This window comes from Dipodomys spectabilis, unplaced genomic scaffold, assembly GCF_019054845.1.
Source record: "Dipodomys spectabilis isolate Male_0828 unplaced genomic scaffold, ASM1905484v1 ptg000171l, whole genome shotgun sequence".
Lineage (NCBI taxonomy): Eukaryota > Metazoa > Chordata > Mammalia > Rodentia > Heteromyidae > Dipodomys > Dipodomys spectabilis.
The window spans coordinates 186726-208975 of NW_024870848.1; the positions used below are offsets into that span (position 1 = coordinate 186726).

The 22250-nt window shown below is 34.7% G+C and overlaps 1 non-coding gene across 1 annotated transcript; it reads right to left on the reverse strand.

Moving 5' to 3' along the window:
* Positions 1-20321: 20321 nt before the first annotated feature.
* On the reverse strand, positions 20322-20427 carry LOC122119524. Its single transcript, XR_006149588.1, has one exon. It is a non-coding gene; the product is annotated as a U6 spliceosomal RNA (small nuclear RNA).
* Between the last annotated feature and the right edge of the window lie 1823 nt (positions 20428-22250).

Consider the following 22250-nt stretch of genomic DNA (forward strand, 5'->3'; position numbering starts at 1 on the left):
AATGGGAGTCCTGAGATGAAACCCACACCCAGCCCAAATAGACCCATCAGAGGTCCATGTGGTGACCCTAAGGGGATCCAGGACACCGCATTTCTGCTGCAGCAGGTGCAGGACCTTTGAGGTGGGCTGTAGCCAACAAGGTTCCATTAGTGACCAAACCATGCAACCCAGACTCAGGTGCCAAAGCCGGGGGGAAGGCAGGGCAGATGCCAAGTCCTGCGTTCCATCTGTGCATCCTACATTGCCAAAGCCAAGCCCTTTCCCCTGCTTTGGAGAACTACGAGGGTAGGGGGTGAGCCCATTGCCCCCAAATGGAGTATCCCTGGAATGGCACCCAGAGCTGTGCCCACTTGGGCCAGAAGGGCGATGGAGGAGGCTACACAGCAAAGCAAGGGGGGCTTCATTCTCTCGGTGCTGCAGCTGGTGTGCTGCAAGTCCAGACTTCTCTGGCACTGATTGGCATATGTAGGTTTGGCCCTGTACCAGAGTCCACAAGGACCAGAAAATAGAGGTCCACAGAGATGCTGAAGGGGCTCCAGGTTGCTGAACTTTTGCAGCTCTCACAAGCCAGCTGGCAGAGGGGCCAACACATGGCTCCAGTACCCAGACCCCTTTAAAGACTCATGAGGTGAACCACGGCTGGGCCGCCTGGCCCCAAGAGGGCAGGCTGCATCCCCAGCCTTCCTATACCCATGGACTATGCAGTGTACAAACATGGTGTCCCCCACCCCGCACTCACGGGGGCAGGCAGTGACCCCAGAATAGAATCTCCCTAGGATGGGCCACGCACTCAGGAGCACAGAAGACCAGTACCAGCACAGCTGGAGGAGGAGAAGGCAGCAGTAGCCTCAACTCTAGACCCATGGCTGCCAGCTCCTGGGTGAAATGGAGCAACTGAGACAGGGAATTTAGGTGGGAAGGGTGGGCGTGACTCATCTGGCAATGCTGGGGAGCATGCACACACATCCACTCACTGCACATCCACCGAAAAAGGAGTTGGCCACACATCTCAACCGGTGACCTAAGGACGCACGCACACCCACAGGGACTACAGAAATGGAGTTTCACGTGGTGACTTGGAAAGGTCTCCAGGGCACAGCCTTGGAGCAATTAACAACTGGCAAAAACAAAAACAAAAATAAATGACAAGCTATTATACATTAAAAACAGTTTTACTTTCCTCTTGTATTATATTTTTGCATGGGGCCCTCTGAATTATTTATTTCTTTGCATTGTTTGATTCATGAAAAAGAAATCCTGAAGTAAACACCGAACCAAACTCAGTATATCTTCTGAACTCCTCACTGAAGAAAGAGAATAAAATGAAAGCAACAGGTATCACCCATATTGTCACTGTGCTAGCTGTCTCTGAAAAGAAAATAATCCTGCCATGCACATGCAAATCACTTATGCAAAATGTTTTCCAACAATTCTTGCTGTTATATTGCATTTATCTTCCTCCTCCTGTCTCCTCTCCTGCTCCTCTTCCCCTGGGTCCTGTTTCCCTCTTCCTTCTCTCCTACCTCTACTTTCTCCCTGTCCCCTCCTCTTCTCCCTCCTGCTATGCCCTTCCTCCTCTCTTAACCCTTCTTCCTCCTTTCTTTTCCTGTTTCTCTTACACTTTCTCTTTTACTTCTTTATGGTCCTGGAGGTTGGACACACACTAAGCATATGCTCTCCTGCTCGCTACAGGCCTCCAGTCTGGACTTCATTTCAATGACACTCTATTTCTTTGGTGCAAACCCAACAAAGTCTTTTGATTCAGGATTTAATTCATTGTACATATTTTACACCATGAATATGTGCTACTTCATACAGTGTGGCTAATAGGCTTGGATTATGCTTTGGGCTTCAGTTAAACTCATCAGAAATAATGTGTTTGAATGTAATCAAATGTGATCCTGTTACTCCCACATTAATGAACTGGTTACTTCATATCTTGCAAAAGTACTTCCATATTGCTCCCAGTTTAATGAACTGTCACTTTGTGGTAGCACCCACAGTAACACTAACCCAAGGATTGCTGGGGATCAGAAGATTAAGTCCAGACAGAAAAATCCATGAGATATTTATCTCAAAATAACTACTAAAAAGCCAGAAGAAAGCCTGTGGCTACGTGGTTTAGTGCCATACTTCCACAAAATAAGCTGACGACAGGGCCCAGGCCTGATTTGAACACCTGCGGTGGGTGCATACACACACACACACACACACACACACACACACACACACACACACACACACACATAATTTCCCAGCTAGAGCAAGTATCTGTTTTCCCAATAATATATCTGAGTTCCAATCTTATGTGTTTGGATATTTTGAAAGTTTTATCATCAACTTACCTAATTTTAATAAATGACACCCTGTTCACTATTATTTAATCCTGGTTGGAAAATATTTTAAGACACATTTTCATGTAGAAAATTGTTTTTTCCCCAACTTGTGACGGTCTTGGTTTGTAAGAAAGAAAGAATTGTGCCTTTAATTTATTAGTTCATAAATTAGAAAAGTAACCCTAACCCTAGAACCAATTGCCTTTGGATTCTAAAAGCCACAAAAGTACATTAAAATTACACATCCTGTCTTTGATTCAACTCATCTTGGTTAAAATAGCTTCTAGTTTTACTCAATACCTTGTCATTTTTCTAACACAGCATTCAGGCTAACCCTCACACTAATCATCCCCTAATTTTAATATTATTAGAAGTTCATATTTCATATTCATCCTAATTCTATCTTGACTTGTTATTCAAAATTTACTTGCAGTTTGACCAAAAATTTTCCATTTCCCTGATGCTAACACTAAGCCCAGCTGGAACTGAAATCCAATTTTCAACCTAATAATAGCCCAAAATTAATATTAAAAAATACTCTAGTTTTTATTCATTGGAATGAATATTCCAGTTGGCACTCTGGAATTGAGTTTCAATTTGCCCTAATCCAACAAATTTCCTGGCTCTACCTGTTAAGTTATCTTCCTCCCTAACATGAACCATTATATTACTTGTCCTCAAATTCTCTTACCAGGAAAAATACTGTAGTTTTCATTAATCCTACATTTTCCTGAACCACTGTATCCTAAAACAATTTCAGATTTACATACCATCTAGTCTATTACTTAACGCTAACTCTCAACCTAAACCTGACTGGAAAACTCTCATTAATCATTACAAAAATGATCACTGAGAAATCAATATAATGATAATGCTCTAGTTACTATTCAGGCTCACATTTTTGCTTCTACTTGTTAGTGAAAACTCAATTTTATAGTAAAACTTTCCTATTCATAACACTAATCATAATCAGAACAAAATACTGACCCTGATTTTAATCCAAATTATGGCAATACTAACACTAACTAGTTAGTGTTACACTAGATTTCATTCATCCTAACTTGATTCAAATAAGCCTTTCATACATAGGTTTCATTTTTTTCCAATATCTTAGTCATTTTCTAACCCTAAACTTAATCTTAACTGGAACATTGAGAATAAATATAAGCCTAATTGCAAGCAGATTCTAATATTAATAGCAATACTCTAGGTCACATTCATTCTAATTCTTACCAGGCTTATATTACAATGTACCTTCAATTTGACCCTCATTTTTTTTTCTCCGTCACTCTAACCCTAACCATGGCTGGTCCTAACCATAACCTTAATATTAAAGGTATTCCAATTCTAAAATTTATGAAAAATGCTCATTTTGTGCAATCTTACCTGAAATTCCACTGTAATCCTCGAAATAAATTGCAGGTTTTCCTAAACCCTACAGATTTTCTCACTCTTATCTCTGAACCTATCTTGTTCCATAAGAGGAATCATTATACCCATTGATCTCACATCCTGATATTATGAAATACATTGTACTTCCATTATCCTAGATTTTCCTGAATTCCTAGAACCTAAAAAAGTTCAGCTTTACTTAACATTTAACACATTTATTTTTTTTTCTTTATGTCAGTCGTGGGGCTTGAACTCTGGGCCTGGGCACAATCCCTGAGTTCTTTAGCTCAAGGTGTGCGCTTGTACCACTTGAGCCACAGTACCACTTTCTGGTTTCCTGGTAGTTAATTGGAGATAAAATTCTCACAGACTTTCTTGCCTGGGCTGGCTTTGAACTGTGGTCCTCAGAAATCAGCTTCCTGAGTAGGTAATGAGGCTGACAGAGGGATTACAGTTAAATGTGTAAGGTAAAGAGTACATTTCTTGTTGACCATTGTTACTCACTTCTTTGTTGTTGTCCAACTATCCCTTCCCTCTCTGATCTCCATTACTCTTCTCTCCCCATGGTGTAACGTTCATTTTTAGTACAGTGTGCTGTGACTATTATTGTTGCAATAGGTCATCCTCTGTTGAACCTAAATTTGCTATTTCTCTAACCCTAATTATAATTCTGTCTGATATCCTAACCCTAACCATAATAATAATGATAGTTCAATTCCGAAGTTAATAAAAAATACTCGTTTTTGTTCATCCTGTTAATCTTCTGTACATCTTGAATTAAGTTGCAATTTAGCTTAAATCTACCAAAAGAGTTTATACGTGCCTATATAACAATATAATTTTATGTAAAAAACAAGATCTTTGGAGGAAGGAGTAACAAAAAGGAAATAGAGGGAGTATAATCAAATGTTTTAAATATATTATGGAAAGAGAATAATGAAACTGTCACATCTGAAAATTAATAACCATTAATAAATAAATAAATAACACACAGCCTTCCAGTGTTCTTGAAGAGAACCATGATATGTCTTGTGAAAGAAATACTTGTTCTAAACTTTGTTCATGCATAATTTGTATTGTTATTGGCCAATTATTTAACGTAATGAATAAAATTTATCAAATAGGATTCCATGACAAAAAATATAAAACAGTTACCTAGTAATTGTTTGAGAAAAAGTAATAGTCATGAGTTTTAAGAATCTATTTCCCTACAAAGCAATGATTTAGGTTTCCTAGTCTAGTATTTGTAGTAAGTTTAGAGAACATAATAGGCATGAAAAACAATGAACTGTACATCTTGTGTCTTGGATGAGTGATATTTTAAACATTGTCTTTTATTTAAATGAATACTTAGGTTTACTTTTCAAAATAAATGCAATTTTATCTCCTTTCAGAACAAGAACTCACTCTGAAATTAAATGTATTAGTATATTCAGATATTTAAAACCAAATTTTCTAAGTTTGTTATGTAGCTCTACATATTCAGAATGATATGATTTTTCTATTCGTAAATGTCTAAACTCTGGGATTTTTGCTTCATCAATATAAACTGTCTCATGAGGTTTTTGTGAAGGCTCCAGTAACCAGTGTGATAAAAAAACATTTCCTGAAATCTAAATTTTAAATCTAATCATTTTAGTCTTTGATTATATAAGTTATTGTCTCTTCAGAGCAACTAAAATAAATACTACTTTTTAAACATTTCACTCACATTGTAAATAATATTAACATGGATCAAACAGAGACTAATCATTTCAAACTCACCATATATGATGATCTCAGTGTGAATAATGTAGAGAGTATAAGAATCTTATACTCAATAATATTTTTGGTTAAATTAAATTAAATTATATATCTTGATTTCTAAATTGCAGGTAAATCACTTGGAAATAGGAAAATAATAAAAAATGATTACTTTGGGATCATTTTCTTCTTAATTTTTTATTGTGAAAATATCATACAGAGGGGTTACAATTATATGGACAAAGTAATTGAGTTCATTTCTTATCAAGCAGTGTTTCCTCTTCCTTTGTTTCCCCTTCCCATCCTTACCCATGTCCACTCCCTCGCAGGCCAAGGTTGTAAAGTTCGTCTTTCAACATAATGTCTTGTACATCTCATTATTACAATGGGTCCAATGGTATCCCTAAAATTATGAAGCAAATATATCTCCAGGAAATATATTTTTCAATAAAATGTTTCAATCCTTAGGTAAAGTGCATTATACTTCAATATAAATTTTATCTCAAAATAGAAATTCTGCAACTAATCTAATATATGTTTTCATGCAGAAAATTCTGTGACTTCTAGTCTTATTAAGTGATTTTAATTATATTTTTATTGTGAAATGATACCTACTTATATTTATTACAAAGTTCTGTAATTATACAAATAATGCCTGTACATGCTAATTTACATAATTTAATACAGAAACAAAATTATCTTTTTTCTTGTCTCCCACAGAGAAGGATGAGGTGCTGAAGTATTTTAAGCGAAAACTCTGTAACAGAGAGTCTATAGGGAATGGAAATTTGCAATGTGAGGATGGGAACATGAGCACTTTCTACAAGAATTATTATTTCTACAGTACTTTCTTGCCATTTGATCACACAGGGAAAGCCACAAAATTTGAAGTTCATATGAAAGAATTACATTCCTAAAAGTTGTGGCAACCCTGCTCAAAAGCTCAATCTTATCACAAATTCTTTGTGCTTGCTGGCTGATTTATTTCTCTATCACATATTCCATATTATTAAGCATATTAGTAATTCAACTGGAAGTACATGTCAGGAGACGACTGAAATCACATCTATTGCAGTGTAATATTTAGAAGAGAGGAAAAAGTTTATATTGATCTCCAATTCCTCCCTTTGGCCTTCAATATTACTAATCAATTGTCAAACAATCGTGTAAGATGTTAATTTATTTTCCCTATTTAATTAGAGATTAAGCAAGTGTTTGTTTTGTAGTAAAGTGATGACAGTTATATCACAGCTCTGATATGAGCACCTCCTCCCTAACAAATAATGCTCTATGGACTGTAAATGTGGAAGCCACACTAAATTCTCCCTCTGTCTGTCTCTCTTTCTCTCTCTGTACTGACACACACACACACACACATACAAACACATAGAGCTGCCACCCAGACACATCAGAAATCAGTTCCATTCTTTGTAATTATAGTTGACTGAGGTTTGCGCTCCCTTGCTTTTCTTTGCTTCAGGATCTTGCCTGGATCTGTATGTTTCCCTGAGATCAAGTCCCTTGTTCTTAGTATACTGTGTATCTTTGTATGCTTCAGGCCAATTAAGAGTACCCTGAATACAAAATCTTCATACTTGACATTCAAGTCAAACTCCATGAATTCATACTACTGTTCCAAGATATTAGAATGTATTGGATCTAGAGACAAAAAAACGCCCACCTTGTTATTTTAGAAGGAATTGAAATCATGAAATAGAAGAATATCGATCAGGAACTGAGCTAAGAGAACGGAAGTATGTGGGAAAATGTAGAATGCTGTATGTGTGTTAGAGATACAGAATAATAGGCTCATTTATTGAAAACTTGTCATCCTATATTGATACATACAGTTTTCCAGTTACTTTGCTTACCTATCACTTCTGATCACAACTTCTTTTATGAGTGTGTATAGTATCTTTGAATAAATCACACGATTTGCAGGTACTTAACATCTTAAGGAAAGACAGTCTGCTTCTACATTTTTCATTCTATGTGACAAACCCTTATTTTTGTTTCCTTGTTTGCTGAATAAATGCATTCCTAGAAACAGGATATTGACAGTAAATCTGAGTGTAATTTTCATTTTGTAAATTTCAAATATAATATAAACTTTGTATTGAGTAGTCATTTTTAAAAAATGAGTGATATTCATGAACACAATATTTTGATTCCTTTATATTCATTGAGAATTGCTATGTTAGTTCATGTGACTAATTGTCTTAATCATTATATTATTCATGTATAAACATTGCATTGCACTTTTTTATTTTTATATATAAAATAATCCCCAATGGTTTACTTTAAAGTGATAATAGGGGAGTTGTCTTCATGTTCCAAACTTTATATTTACTTCAGTAAAAGTACTATAAACACATGATGTTTACTGGAGCAATTTAAAAGCTGAGAACACATTTCTAAAGAGAAAGGATTTATTGATTACAACAAAGAATAGAGTAAAAAAAAGTCAGGTTTCTTGCTTGCGACTGCATAAATTTCATATGAATGTAGCTCAAGATGAGACTCAAAGATAAATTCATATTTATATTACTGAGATTTACATTGCAATATAAGCAATATAGGTATTTTAAGGAATTGGTCATTCAAAGCCCTAGATAAATAATGGATGAAGAATGGAATTGAAAATATCAAATGGAAAACTATTCAACATGCAGCTATTATGATTTTATAATACTAATATGGAAGTAATGGAGCTTTTCCCTTTCTGAAGAAGAGCATTTAGCCAATAATTTCAATGTAAGTCATCAATTGTAATGAGTCTAAAGCCTTTCCTCTGAGATACCCAAGAGGACTATACTCATCCTCTGAAAAGTAAATAAGTAATTATTTTCATTAGCTTTGCTTAATATTAATTTACTTGTAATAAATAGGTTTAAATGTCTTCTCTTTCTCTCAATTTAATAACATATATTTCTGTCCCTTTCTGTTTCTTCTTACAAGCCTGAAATCAATATTTCAAAGTAGCATAAGCAGGAAAGCAAAATAACCTGATACAACAATCACAAATCCTAAATTATGTGAAAAAATCCACAATATAAAAAATAAATCTGAGGAAGAGGAAAAACATTGACAGAATAACAACAGAAAATTATCCTAGCAATCTCTAATGAAACAGAGATTTAGAATCCTAGCAGGTCCTCAACATCTAGAGGGTCACATCAAATCAGCTATAATTATAGATATGCAGCTATAAATATAGATATAATTATAGACATACAATTCATAAGAAGATTTTATACCGTCTTCACAAGAAAACAGAAATCTATGAAAAGGTGCCAGCCAGGAATACATTGGGCAACACATTCAAAAGCAAATGTGCAGAGTGGAAACAAAAGGACAACATTGAAAAAAGCAGGGACAGAAGTGTACATCAGAGAAAGCCACATCCACACACATAGACAATTCACCATACCACTGGACAGTCCAAATGGTCACTGGAACCACAAATATTAACATCACAACATCTCACCACAACTGATTTCTATTCCTAAACTTAATGAACTTGACAAAAATACAATTCCAGAAAAACACATCACAACAGGAACCAAACCAAGACCCTATGTAAATCAACCAAGAACATAGAGAGTCACCTATTAATATCATAGATCCCCCCCAAAGAAAACCTCCAAATGGACAGAACAAATCAGAAAAATACAAGAAAAGTGATGTCAAAGTAGTATAATTCACACAGTAAACAACCAGGCATTAGAACAGACAATCAAGGATGTAGAAGATAGTTATTAAAATATATTACAGATACTGCTGAAAAATGTGATTAATGGAAAGATAGAAAACCTCTACAAGCAAATTTGTGAACAAGATGAGACCAACCAGTCATTAGTAAAATAATTCATGGAGATTTCAAACAGAAAGATAAATAAATTCTGAGAAGGCAAGGGAGTCCAAGAAAAAATGGATGCCTTGTTAAAAGATATGAGAGAAGACACAGCTAAGTAAACAACCCTTACATCTCCCCCAACCAAAGAAAAAATGTATGGAAAGTCCATACAAGACCTAAAACAAAGCCTTAATAAAGAGACAGAACCCCTAAAAAATGACCAATTAGAAGACAGGGAAATCAAAAACAAAGTAGAAAGTCTCCACAGCAAATAGATAACATAGAAGGTAATCTCAGAGTCAATGACAGAATAGATCTAACAGGAAAGAGGAACTAATCATTTAGAACAAATCCGAGAAATAAGAAATGATCTTGCCAGAACTTCAAGACTCAGTTAGAAGATAAAATTTCGGGGAGATAGGTATCAGGAAGGAGAAGAGCAAGAAACTAAATGGATGGGAAGCACATTACAGAATTCTAGCAGAGAACATGCCAAACATCCAAAGAGATAGGCTTATTCAAAGAAGAAAAGCCTTTAGAAACCAATCAGAATTCTAGAACTGAACAATCCACCATGATATCATAATCCATTAGAGGATTATTAAAGATCAAGGAAAGGATTGTTAAAGATGCCATAGAGAAAAGATTGATTATTTATAAAGGATTTACAGTCAGAATAAATACAGATTTCTTAGCTAATATGGTAAAAAGGAAAGCCTGGCATTATATATGACAAACATTACAGGTAAACAACTACCAACCATGAATATGGTCCCAAGCCAAACTCCTTTACATTTAAAGGATATATAAACATATTTCATGACAAAGAAAACTTGAAACAGCCTATGTCCACCAAATTATCAGAATAGAATATAATCAAATATATCCTACATAGAGAAGATTAAGAAGAGGAACTGGTTATATAAAATGCTCCCTACCAGAGAACAAGGTAAATATGTTAAGAGTAGATGAGGCACAGCTCCTAACAACAGGTGTATAACATAGCAGGACTTATCAGATATTTCTGTCTTAACTCTCAATATCAATGGACTTAAATTTCCAAGTAGAGGACATAGATTAGATAGTAGTATCAAAAACCAAGATGCATCCATCTAGTATCTATGAGAGACACGTTATCAAATACATTCTATGAAGCTAGAATTAGACTCCTCCCCAAATCACATAGGGACTCCCCAAAGAAAGAGAACTATGAATCAAACTCTTTGATAAGCATTAACGCAGAACTTCTTAATAAAATTCTAACTAACCAATTTCAGCAACTAACAAAAAATCTTATGTCATGATCAAATAAGAGTCATCTTGGATATGATTTGATTCAATATTCTTGTCAATAAGCCTAATACAAACCATCAGCAGAAGCTGGGACAAGAAACACATGATCGTCAATAGGGATGTAGAAATAGCTTTTAACAAGCTCCAATACACCTTTATGATTAAAAGGTCTGAGAACCTAGGAATGCATTGAACAGTCTTCAATATTAAACTGAGTATGTATATGACAGAGATAATTAGCATTTACCTAAGGTTGGAAACATGAAGACTTTAACATGAGGAATGAGAAAAGGATGTCCACTCTCTACTACTCTTCAATATGGTAGTGGACTTTCTTGCAAGAGCAATAGACAAGAGAAAAACATAAAGCAGATCCAAATAGGGAAGAAGTAAAACTATCCCTTTTTACAGATGAAATCACCCTGTATTTAAAGGACCCTGTGGATTCCTCCCTCAAGTTAGTAAAGGTGATGCTAACCTTCAGCAATGTAGCAGGATATAAAAACCACAAGAATCAGTAGTTTTTCTCTTACCAACAATGGGAAGTTCCATGCTGAAATCCAAAAAACAACCTCATATACTAGCCCCAAAATCAAATTAAATCTAAACAAAACAACAACAACAAAACTAGGAATTAATTAATTTAACTAAAATTGTGAAGGACCTATATGTGAAAACTTTAAAAATATAAAAATGGAAATTGAAGGAGATTCAAGAAAATAGAAATTCTTTCAATATTCCTGGTTGGAAGAATTAACATTTTGAAAACTGCAATACTTCCCTTAAACAATTGGCAATGCAATACTAATCAAAATCCCAACAATATTCTTCAATGTAGAAGAGAAAGCAATGCAACTATAATATGGAATTACAAAATTACAGATGAAACAGAATGCTTAGAAATGAATTCATGGACCTATAGTCATCTTACACACACACACACACACACACACACACACACACACACACACACACACACACACACACACACACACACTGGAATTATATTCACCCATCAGAAAGATGACTTTTCACCAGTCTAAGTAAAATGAAAGGTTTGGGAAAATTATATTAAGGGAAAAGAGAAAGGAATGCAGACTCAGTTCAATATAGGTTTCATGGATTCATTTCCTTTATTGTAGCTAGAAGATGCATACAAATCTATAAGTAAACAAGACAGATTCTACCTCGTCCATTAGAATGGCCATTACTAAGAAAACTAACAATAGCAAACGCTAGCATGGATGTAGCCAATTGGGAACTCTATTACACTGTTGATGGGAAATTAAACATGTTCAACCACTGTGGAATGCAGTAAGGAGTTTCCTGAAAGAGTAAATATAGATCTCCCTTAAGACCCAGTAATTCCCCTCATGAGCAGTAATCCAATAAATAACAAACTAGCTCACATGAAAGCTACCAGCATAACCATGTTCAGGGCTCAGGCCCAGAGTTCAAGGACTGGAAAAAAGTTACCACTCCTGGTATTTGTTTCTGCAAATATGAACCTTTTTATATAAGATACCAAATCAATCTATTTGCAGTAGCTAGATTAGGACTTAAATGTAGTGGGTGATAAAATGGCTCCTTTGTTGAATGTTAGGAAGAGATGTAGGTAATCCATGAAAGGGAGATTTTTTGTTGTTGCTGTTCGAGGGGCTTGAAGTCTGGACTTGGGCACTGTCCCTGAACTCTTCAACTCAAGGTGAGTGCTTTACCACTCGAGCGACAGTGCCACTTCTGGTTTTCTGATGGTTAAATGGAAATAATAGTTTCAGGGTCTTTCTTGCCCAGGCTGGCTTTGAACCGTAGTCCTTAGATCTCAGCTTCCTGAGTAGCTAGGATACAGCTGTGAGCCACTGGCACGAGGTAAAAATGGGGGATTTTTAGAAAAGAAAATCCACCTCTTCACTTGTGTCTAAACCTCAGATATTACTATTAGAACACTTCACCTTTACCTCATTTCATCAGACATTAGTAAATTTTCTCTTTTTCTTCATGTGGTAATACTGCAGCCAATATCAACTCAGCTGGGGGACTGGATCAATTGTATGGTAATTGCTAGCACCTAATTTAAGAACGTTTACATCAAAAGAAATGAAACCCTATTTTGGAATAATTGTTTTCTCTTTTTATTACAAATCTGTGCTTGATTACTTCTTAATGTTATATTAGACTTTCTAATAAAGTGATGAAATTTTCTTTCTTTTCAACCTTCTCCCACATGTGGTCAAATACTTAAGAATTTAAAGATTTGCACTGATAATTCATTAAGCTGACTTCTAAGAAAATATGCATTTCTGGAATTTGGTCTTCTATCTTGTTCTTACATGCACAAGCATTTTATGATTTATTTGTTCTACAAGGAATTCTTCTTTCCAATCTTTGTGTGACCAAATTTAGTCTCTCTGATCAGTCTTTCTGATTCTCTCTCTGGAGTCTCATGTGAGTCTGCCTCATAAAAAATATATTAGTTATCAGCTAAATGACTCTCATCTTCTGTTGTTTGCCTGACTTTATGTAGGCTGTGATAGCAACCCTGCTTGGCTGTGCTTACTAGAGTGTGTATGTGTGTGTGTGTGTGTGTGTGTGTGTGTGTGTTTTGTTTAAGATGTCTAGGATTACTATTCGAGGTAGTAGTTTCTTTGGGCCCCTGTGATCCCCTCGCCTAAAGTCAATGGATTTTTCTCATAAAGATGCAAAGAACAACTGATTAAATTCCTGTTAATTGTCTCAAAATGAGGCAATCAGGCATCCTTGCAAAGTCATCAGTAATGCTTTCTAACCACTTACAGAAGTCGTCTATCAAAATGGCTTTTCAAGGTTGACTCTGAAAAATGTTCATTTCCAAGTAGAAACCATAAAGCAGATCACATTCCTGGGATCAGACATTTGGAAGGAAGGTTCCCCTTCCTTCCTTCTCTTATGATAGATCAAACCATAATATTCTTCAGTTGTGGCCAGCCTCGAGCACATATTCCCAAGAACATTCTGTTGTGTAAAAGACGACCAACTTTCAAAATAACGGTGTAAATACTTGTCTACTACAGACTCATTTATCTTGCTTTTATCTGTTGTTATTTTCATTACTTCAAACAGATGGATAATTTATATTGGGATTAGACAAAGGATTAATGGAATAAACATTCACTTTACTTTTATATATCCAATGTAATACACTTAGCCAGTAATGGACAAATAAATCCAACTCTAGAAACAATGTCAGGAATATAAAATAAGCCTTAATATGTATAATCTGGCACACATACACCATCATCTACTCAAAAATTCAGTCTCTCTGTAAACATTTATTTGGTATGAAATAATAAAAATTCAATTAATGAATATGACTTTTAAGAATCATCTGAAATAGTAATCGTGTATATAATTGAAAATAATTTTATAGATGTCACCTAGGCAAGAATTTAACATGCATGTAGAAATCAAATTTCCATAATTTAAGCTATATGAGAGGGGTCATACCCTCGTGTACTATGCAGTGTGAATTTTACCACAGTGCTGAACCCTTCCAACTAATACCAATTGTCATGTGCAATAATTTATTATTTGATGTTAAGATGAGTGCTAAGTGTGGAATACACTTTGAATTATTACATTAAAACACAGAAATGAAGCAATAATGATGTTATTGTTTAAATTTTAATGCTTCTCAATTTTACAATTCATAAATATATTATTAAAATTATTTTCACTTTCTTCTTTTCTATAGCTGCTGAAATTAAAGTTATATATTAAACATTCAATATTAAGAAATCAATAATAAGTAAACTATTATTAAAATGATATGCTATTAATCCATGATTTGAATTATACTTCTAACAAATTGTGATGTAAACAAGTCATTAGAATTAAGGGTGATCATTTTTAAACTTAGCAGCTTGTTATTTTTTTTATTTTATTTTTTGGGTCTGATCGTGGGGCCTGAACTCTGGGCCTGAACTCTGGGCCTGGGCACTGTGCCTCAGCATTTCATCTCAAGGCTAGTGCTCTACCACTTGAGACACAGCACCACTTCTGGTTTTTTTCCTCTTTGATTATGTGGTGCTGAGGAATCAAACCCAGGGCCTTAGGCATGCAAGGCAAGTACTCTACCACTGAGCCACTTTGCCAGCCCACAGCTTGTTATTTGTTTCCTAATTGTGTCATTTGTCATTCTTGGTCCAAGTCATCTCTTCATCTTAATTGCTTAGTTTTCTATTTTATTTCTATTGGTTTGCTGATTGTGCATTTTTGTTTTCCCTTTTTAATGACTGACATGAGGCTGAAAATCTGTATGCTAGTTTATTACTTGCTATATTAATGTAAAATTACTGCTTTCCATAGATGTTCTACTCTATGATACTACAGTATTTCCCCCACTCCCATCTCCTGTATTGTTGCTCTCATATATTTTATTTTATTTTTTATTTAAATTTTATTGTCAAGGTAATGTACAGGTGGGATATCGTTACATAAGTAAAGTAATTAATTTTTTTTCTAACTTGTTATCCATTCCCCTATTTTTCTCCCTCTTCATTCCTGACGTCCCCCCGCCCAGATTATTTACAACATATTTTCTTGTGAGTACTACTGTTGCATAAGTTCCCCCTTTGTCCTTTGTCTCACCATTTTGTTTTATTTTCCTTTCCATTTCCCTAGTTCAGATCAACATATTTAAAATACCCAGGGTATCAAAATCCAATACAGTGACTACAGGGAATTAACCATAGGTGGGAAAACACAAAAGGATAAAAAGAAATCACATAATACATTAAGAACAACAACAACAAAGAACATGTCTTGGAGTTCATTTCACTTGGAATCACCTTATACGATCATATGTACATAGCTATTGAGCTATTCTGCTCATCTACTAAGATTATCCTTGAGGTACACAATAATGCTCCCCTATTACCCAGTAATCCCACTTCTGGCCATATAACCAGGTGATCAAAACAAGGCCACAGTAAAGCTACTACTGTGTATCACAGTAATATTTACCAAAAATGACATACACACACACACACACACACACACACACACACACACACACACACACACGTACAGATAAACACACGTGGAAAAATATGCTTGCATCACAAAGAATGTGACCACCTCATTTGTAAGGAAATGGAAGATCTGAAAAAATCATATTAAGTGAAGTAATCCAGACTTAAAGAAACATAGGTCCCATGGTTTCCCTTATTTGTAATAATTAGTTTACATCAAGGATAATCTCATGTATTTTAAATTGACATTTTGTTCTATGTTGACCGTACAATATTATTGCTATATTGTTTGTTATTATTTCTGAAAATTAGCAGGTATACTTAAAGAATTACATTCATCTCTTCCATTATTGAAGGAAGAACAACTAAAAGAGTAACCACTACTAGGAAGAACAACTCCTACTTACTTAGCTATATTCCTATGTAAGGCCAATGTTGTCCCCTGTATCCTCATGTTGTACATTACAACTCTATACCTGGTCGTAATGTATATCTAGTATATTATGCATTGTAAACTAAATGCCCCAGAAGTTCCACTTTGCTTCACTTTTTTTTTAAAAAAATTCTGTCTTACTATTTGAGGATGGTTTGTGTGTGTGTGTGTGTGTGTGTGTGTGTGTGTGTGTGTGTATGTATGTGTGTGTGTGTTACAAAGATCAGAACATAACATTTTTCTTCATTTCGAATACATCTTTCAGGTCATTGTAAGTTGTGGCTAATGGGAGAAGTCTGTTGTTATTTTAAGGATGAAACAAAGAGATATTTGTGCATATACCACAGTTGTTTATTAGTATATTTGAACACTGAACTTCGATGTATATCTTTTTGTTGTTGTGAATAGTGTGAATAACAATGAACTACAGATATATTTTCGAGTTACCCAGAGAGAAATAATCACATGATTGGTGGGTCAGATGATATTTCAACTATGATTTCTTTAGAAAACTGCATACTACTTTCTACAAGGAGAATACTAACCTGTATTTTGACCAAAAGTGTTGAAAATTTCCTTTTCTTCACACTCTCACCAACATTATTACCTTTTATTTAAAAGGTAATAAAGGCCAAGTTTTTACTATCTTCAGTACCCCAGACGGCTTAAGACTGAAATCCAACCTCCTAAATGCTTGAAATTACAAACCTTTACCACCACACCTGGTTCCTTTGATTTTTTTTTTTATAAACGTAATAATAGTTATAAAGTAGTATCATAGTAATTTTGAATTACATTTCTCTAATGACTTCTGCTCACAAAGCATTAAGCCAGCACAGAAGTTGTATTAAGGACAACTGCGTAAACCCACTGGTGATATAGAGGGGTTTATGGAAAACAGGTCTATTCGAATTTTTGTCCATTTTTAATCAAGTTTCTGGTTAATCTCACCTTTAATCTCTCTATACAAAAATAATTAATTCAAGGTAGTAAAAAGGAAAACATTAAGCATCTCCTAACAGTTTTCAATTTTCAATAACATGATATTGCTTATTTTCTGTTTATGATTGAGACTGTATAACAATTTAGTTAGACATGTTACATAGCTATATGTATTTTATTTATTTTACATTGATTGCTCTTTCCAAAGCCTGCATGTCTAATTTTGGTTTCTTTCAGTCTTAAGTAGTTCAGATTTCAATCTGAAGAATAAATGAAAGTAAGCAAAATAATGCCTCTACAAGAATGAGAAAGAGTTCATCATTCTAAGAACCCTTAATTCGTAAGATAACATTTGTTATAATGCTAATCTTATTACCATTTCAGTGTTGGGAAAAATTGTAATTAAAGGCAGTAAGTGCATGGCCCAAGACACACAGTGTGGAAGGAAATGAGTCAAATTTTCCAGAAGTCTTTCAGCAATACACAAAAGGTAGATAAATTCTCTCCATTCTCTGATACTCTCAATTCAATATTCATACTGTCCAAAGAATAATAGCATAGCAATTATTGCCCATGGTGATTTTTTTCTGTTACATTTTGTCTTCAACACAGACTGTGTTGGTGACATTGGGTTATCATGCACAGAGCTGCGCTTATAAATTATTGTCTGAAGAGAAGCAAATTTCTTCTGTCACATAGTTCCAGTATCGTTTTTTAAAAGTACTAAATATTTTAAATATCATCACTTACTGTATTTTAAGAATTCATGAATGAAAAAATTCACATATAATCACTCCAATATGCTTTAAAATTAGGAGATGATAAAACACGCCCCTGTGAAGTAAATTTTCTTCTACTATTAAAATTATTCTGAAAGCCTTGTGCTGGTTTGTTACACCTGTAATCCTAACTAATTGGAATACCTAATCAGGAGCCTGAGATCTGTGGATAACATTTGGAAGCCAATCAGGGCAAAATATATTCATGAGATTATTTTTCAAAAATTTTAATGAACTAGCAAAGGGCCAGGAATGGAGATGTAGCTCATATAGTAGCTCACCAATCTAGAGAGAAAGACGTAGCGAGACCTTGAAACCCTGATTTCAAACTCTGAGCATGCCAACACGCAGGAATGCACACACACTCACTTTTTCAAAATAACTTCAATCAGTATTTTGCAGTAATTTCATTGTTAATGATATTATATAGGTAAAATAGGCAAAATAAACTCTTGCATCTCAAAACATTTTTATACATTTTTGTTGTAAAAATACTGTACAGAGTAGTTATAGTTACATGATCAAAGTAATAAGTCCATTTCCTATCAAGCATTGTTACCTCCTCCTTTGTTTTTTCCCCACCATTCCTTCCCTTCCACCTCCACAAGTACACTCCTCACACCCCCAAGCCCCACACAATGTCCCCAGCCTAAATTATAAAGTTCGTTTTTCAAAATAATGTCTTGTGCATCTATTGTTATACAATGGGTCAAACTGTATTCCTATTTAAGCATGTTGTTTTTTTCCCTTTCCCTCCCCAAATTAGAGAAGTGTATATACAAGATGCAGATTCACCAACATCAAATAAAGTGAAAAAGGGGGTTATACTGTTGGGGAGGAACGTAAAAAAAAATCACATCGTACATTATAAATATGTGAGAAAAAACAGCAAGAAAGAAAAAAAAAACACTTGTGTCTCTATCTCGGGGTTCATTTAGCTTAACATCAACTTATCTAGTCATATACACATAGCTTTTCAACTTTTCTGCTTATCCCAGACATATACTAGTTATTGCAAATAAGGGATACCATGGGACCTATGTTTCTTTGGACTTGGCTTACATCAGTTAATATAATTTTTTTTCCAAGTCTTTCCATTTCCTAACAAATTGGGCAATGTCATTCTTTCTGACGGAGGCATAGAATAAATATATATACATATATATGTATATATATGTAATATATATATGTGTGTGTGCGTATGTACACATATACACACAGAACATTTTCCTTTTTTTGTTTTTTAGAGCAACTTAGTTTTCCACCTTCATCATTTTTTCAAATGTTTTTATTGTGATTAAGTGGTTACATAATTTCCCAAATTTCACAATATTGTGGGATAGTGATGCTTAGTTAAAGTCACAAACACATTCTAACTTTGATGGAGGAAATTGTCTATCATGGTCTCCAACATTTATGAGTTCTATGAGCTTTGCAATAGTTATTTCTTCCATATGTATACTTCTTTTGTTTTGAAATATGTATATTTCTTTTGTTTTGCATAGTGTCAGCTGTTCCCTCTTTCCCACTTATTCCCTCCTTCCCTTCAGTGATATTGAGTTGCTTAGTTCATTTTGGTCAATGTCCAGTGCAGCTGATGGATCTAACTGTTGTATGTTTTTCCCTGATTCCCTCTAGTTCTGTGTCGTCTTCCTGGTTTCACTTCAGTGTGCACATATGGTCAGCAGAATGGGGTTATTTAGTAGTGATTCAATCAGATGAGTGGAAGTTCTTGGTTTCTTAAGTGTTAATTTTGTCATATCACCTTACATTTTGGATTTAACATCCACTTATCACGCAGACCATGTGCTGTTTGTCTCTTTGCTTTTGGCTTAGCTCACTCAACATGATTTCCTGTAGCTTGATTGATTTCCCTGCTAATGCCATTATTTTGTCCTTTCTCTTGACTGGAAAATATTCCGTTGTGTACAGTTACTATAGTTTTTGGATCCATTCATCTCTGGTGGGACATATGGGTTGTTTTCATATCCTGGCTATTGTGAACAGTGCTGTGATAAACATGGAGGTGCATGTGTCCTTGAATATTGGTAACTTTTGTTCAGGATAGATGCCTAGAAGTGGTATGAGTGGGCCATAAGGAACGTCAATATTTAGCTTTCTGAGGACTCACCAGACTGCTTTCCAAAGTGGTTGTGAAAGTGTACATTCACACACACACACTCACACACACACACATACACACACACACACACACACACACACACGCACACACACACAAAAAGAACGTTTTCTTGATCCATTCTTCTACTGAGGGGCATCAGGGTTGGTTCCATATCTTAGCTATGGCAAATAATGCTAGAATAAACATTGTTGTGTTGGTTGTTTTAGTATGGACTTGTTTGTGATCATTTGGATGAATGCCCAAAAGTGGGATTGCTGTGTAATAGGGGAGCTCTATGTGGAGTCTTTTGAGGAACCTCCAAACTGCTTTCCAAAGTGGATGTACAAGTGTACACTCACACCAAGAATGCAGTAGGCTTCCCTTCTGGCCACATCCCTTCCAGGATCTGTTGTTGTAAAAATATGGAACGATTCACTAAGTTGCGTGTCATCCTTGTTCAGAGACCATGCTAATCTTCTCCGTATTTTCCAATTTTAGTGTATGTGCAGCCAAATTGAGCACAGAACATTTTTTATATATAAAGTGTAATTGATTTTCTTAAACTAGACAATTCAACAAAAAGTAAGTTAAAAAGAATTGTGAAATTTTAGAACCATGTATTTCTTACATAAGCACACATTTGAGAATAAAGTCAAGATTGACACGCCAAAAACAAAATAATTCCAGATATTTGTTGTTCATGAGATGTGTAGGAAGAGGAATTCAATTATTCTACACAAGGCATCTGTCATAATGTTCATTGCAGCAATTGTTAAGGTTTGTTAAAAGTTTTAATGTTCTAAATGTTTCATTTTGGGATTTGCTTATATATGGCAAAATTAAGGCTGTTTGGCAGGTCATAAAATTTTTCAAAGAAGTATATAATTTTTCTGCTAGCATGTACTAGTAAGTATGTTCATTTCAGAGTTTATAGAAACTTTACTAATGAGAAGTTGCAAAGACTGTGTAAAGAAGCAGAGTGAAGAGCTAAGATTTTAAGTACACAGTTCGGGTTAAATCTTTAGGGCTCCCTTACATTATATGTTTGTGATGAACAAATAATGATATAAGCCACATACAAATGGTGAAATGAACTATAAATAGTAATCTTAGTGGGTAAATTTAAAGGCTACTCATAGCTTTATCCAGTTTTAAATGTACAAGAATATGAGAAAATAGTAAAATCTACTATGTATATTCAAATACTGAAAACCCTGGTAATTGTTTTTTTTTATTTTAGTAATCATTAATATTTAATTATTGTTTTCTTTATTTATAGCATTTTTTCCTTGTAATATAATACAAATTTTTGTGAGTCGTGATGAAGAGGTACTTTGAGAATATTATTGGGATGCCCATACCATTTTTCATAGGTGGATGTGAAAGTACAAAGAGCAAAACTAAAAACAAAATATTGATTAAAAATTTTATCAAGTAGAGTCTGAATCAGGAGTGTTGATAAATGTCCACGCCTAAAAATCTTAACCCTAAGCTGAAGTAGTGGTATTACAGAATTGAGGCTACAAAATTGAGAAACAGTGTTTTGTTTTGTTTTTTGTTTTTTTTTGTTTTGCTTTGGTTTTGTTGGTTGTGGGGCTTGAACTCTGGGTCTTGGGTACTGTCCCTCAGCTCTTCAGTTCAAAGTTAGCGCTATCACTTGATACACAGCACCACTTTCATCTTTCTCTGCTTATGTCATGCTGAGGAATGAAATCCAGGACCTCATGCATGCAAGGCAAGAACTCTACCACTGAGCCACCTTCCCAGCACCTGAGAAACTGTGATTTAAAAAATCATCTGAACAATATTTGCTTTCTGCTTTGGGTATTATAATGAAATATGTGAACACATTTTTATATTTTTTTGAATTGTCATACTTCTAAATTTAATTCATCTTTTTCAAAGTCAAGAAATATTTCTGAGAGTTTGCTTCTGTGAAGAATGTTTTTGCATTTATAATTTCTTCTGAGGCATTTTTATTTTTTATCAAAATCACTTTATATTTTATGTTGATGAGATATCATACATCAAATACCTTGAAATGCATATATAGAGTCTCAAGATAGCAATATGAATATTCTCATACACCTCTTGTTTATCTGTTACGCACTTTAAGTATTATGATATTATTCTCTCTCTTTCACTCTCTCTCATTTCCGATCTTTCTCTTTCATGCTCCGTGTCTGCTACTTAGAATTTCTGCTGATGTACTATTATCCTTCAGGGTCCACTGGTTTTGTGGGAACATGATAGGGACCATCAGTTACCCTTGCATTCTTTAAGAGTTATAACAGTGACGTGAAATTATTCTCTGCCATTCTAAATGGCAAAACAACAGATCTAGG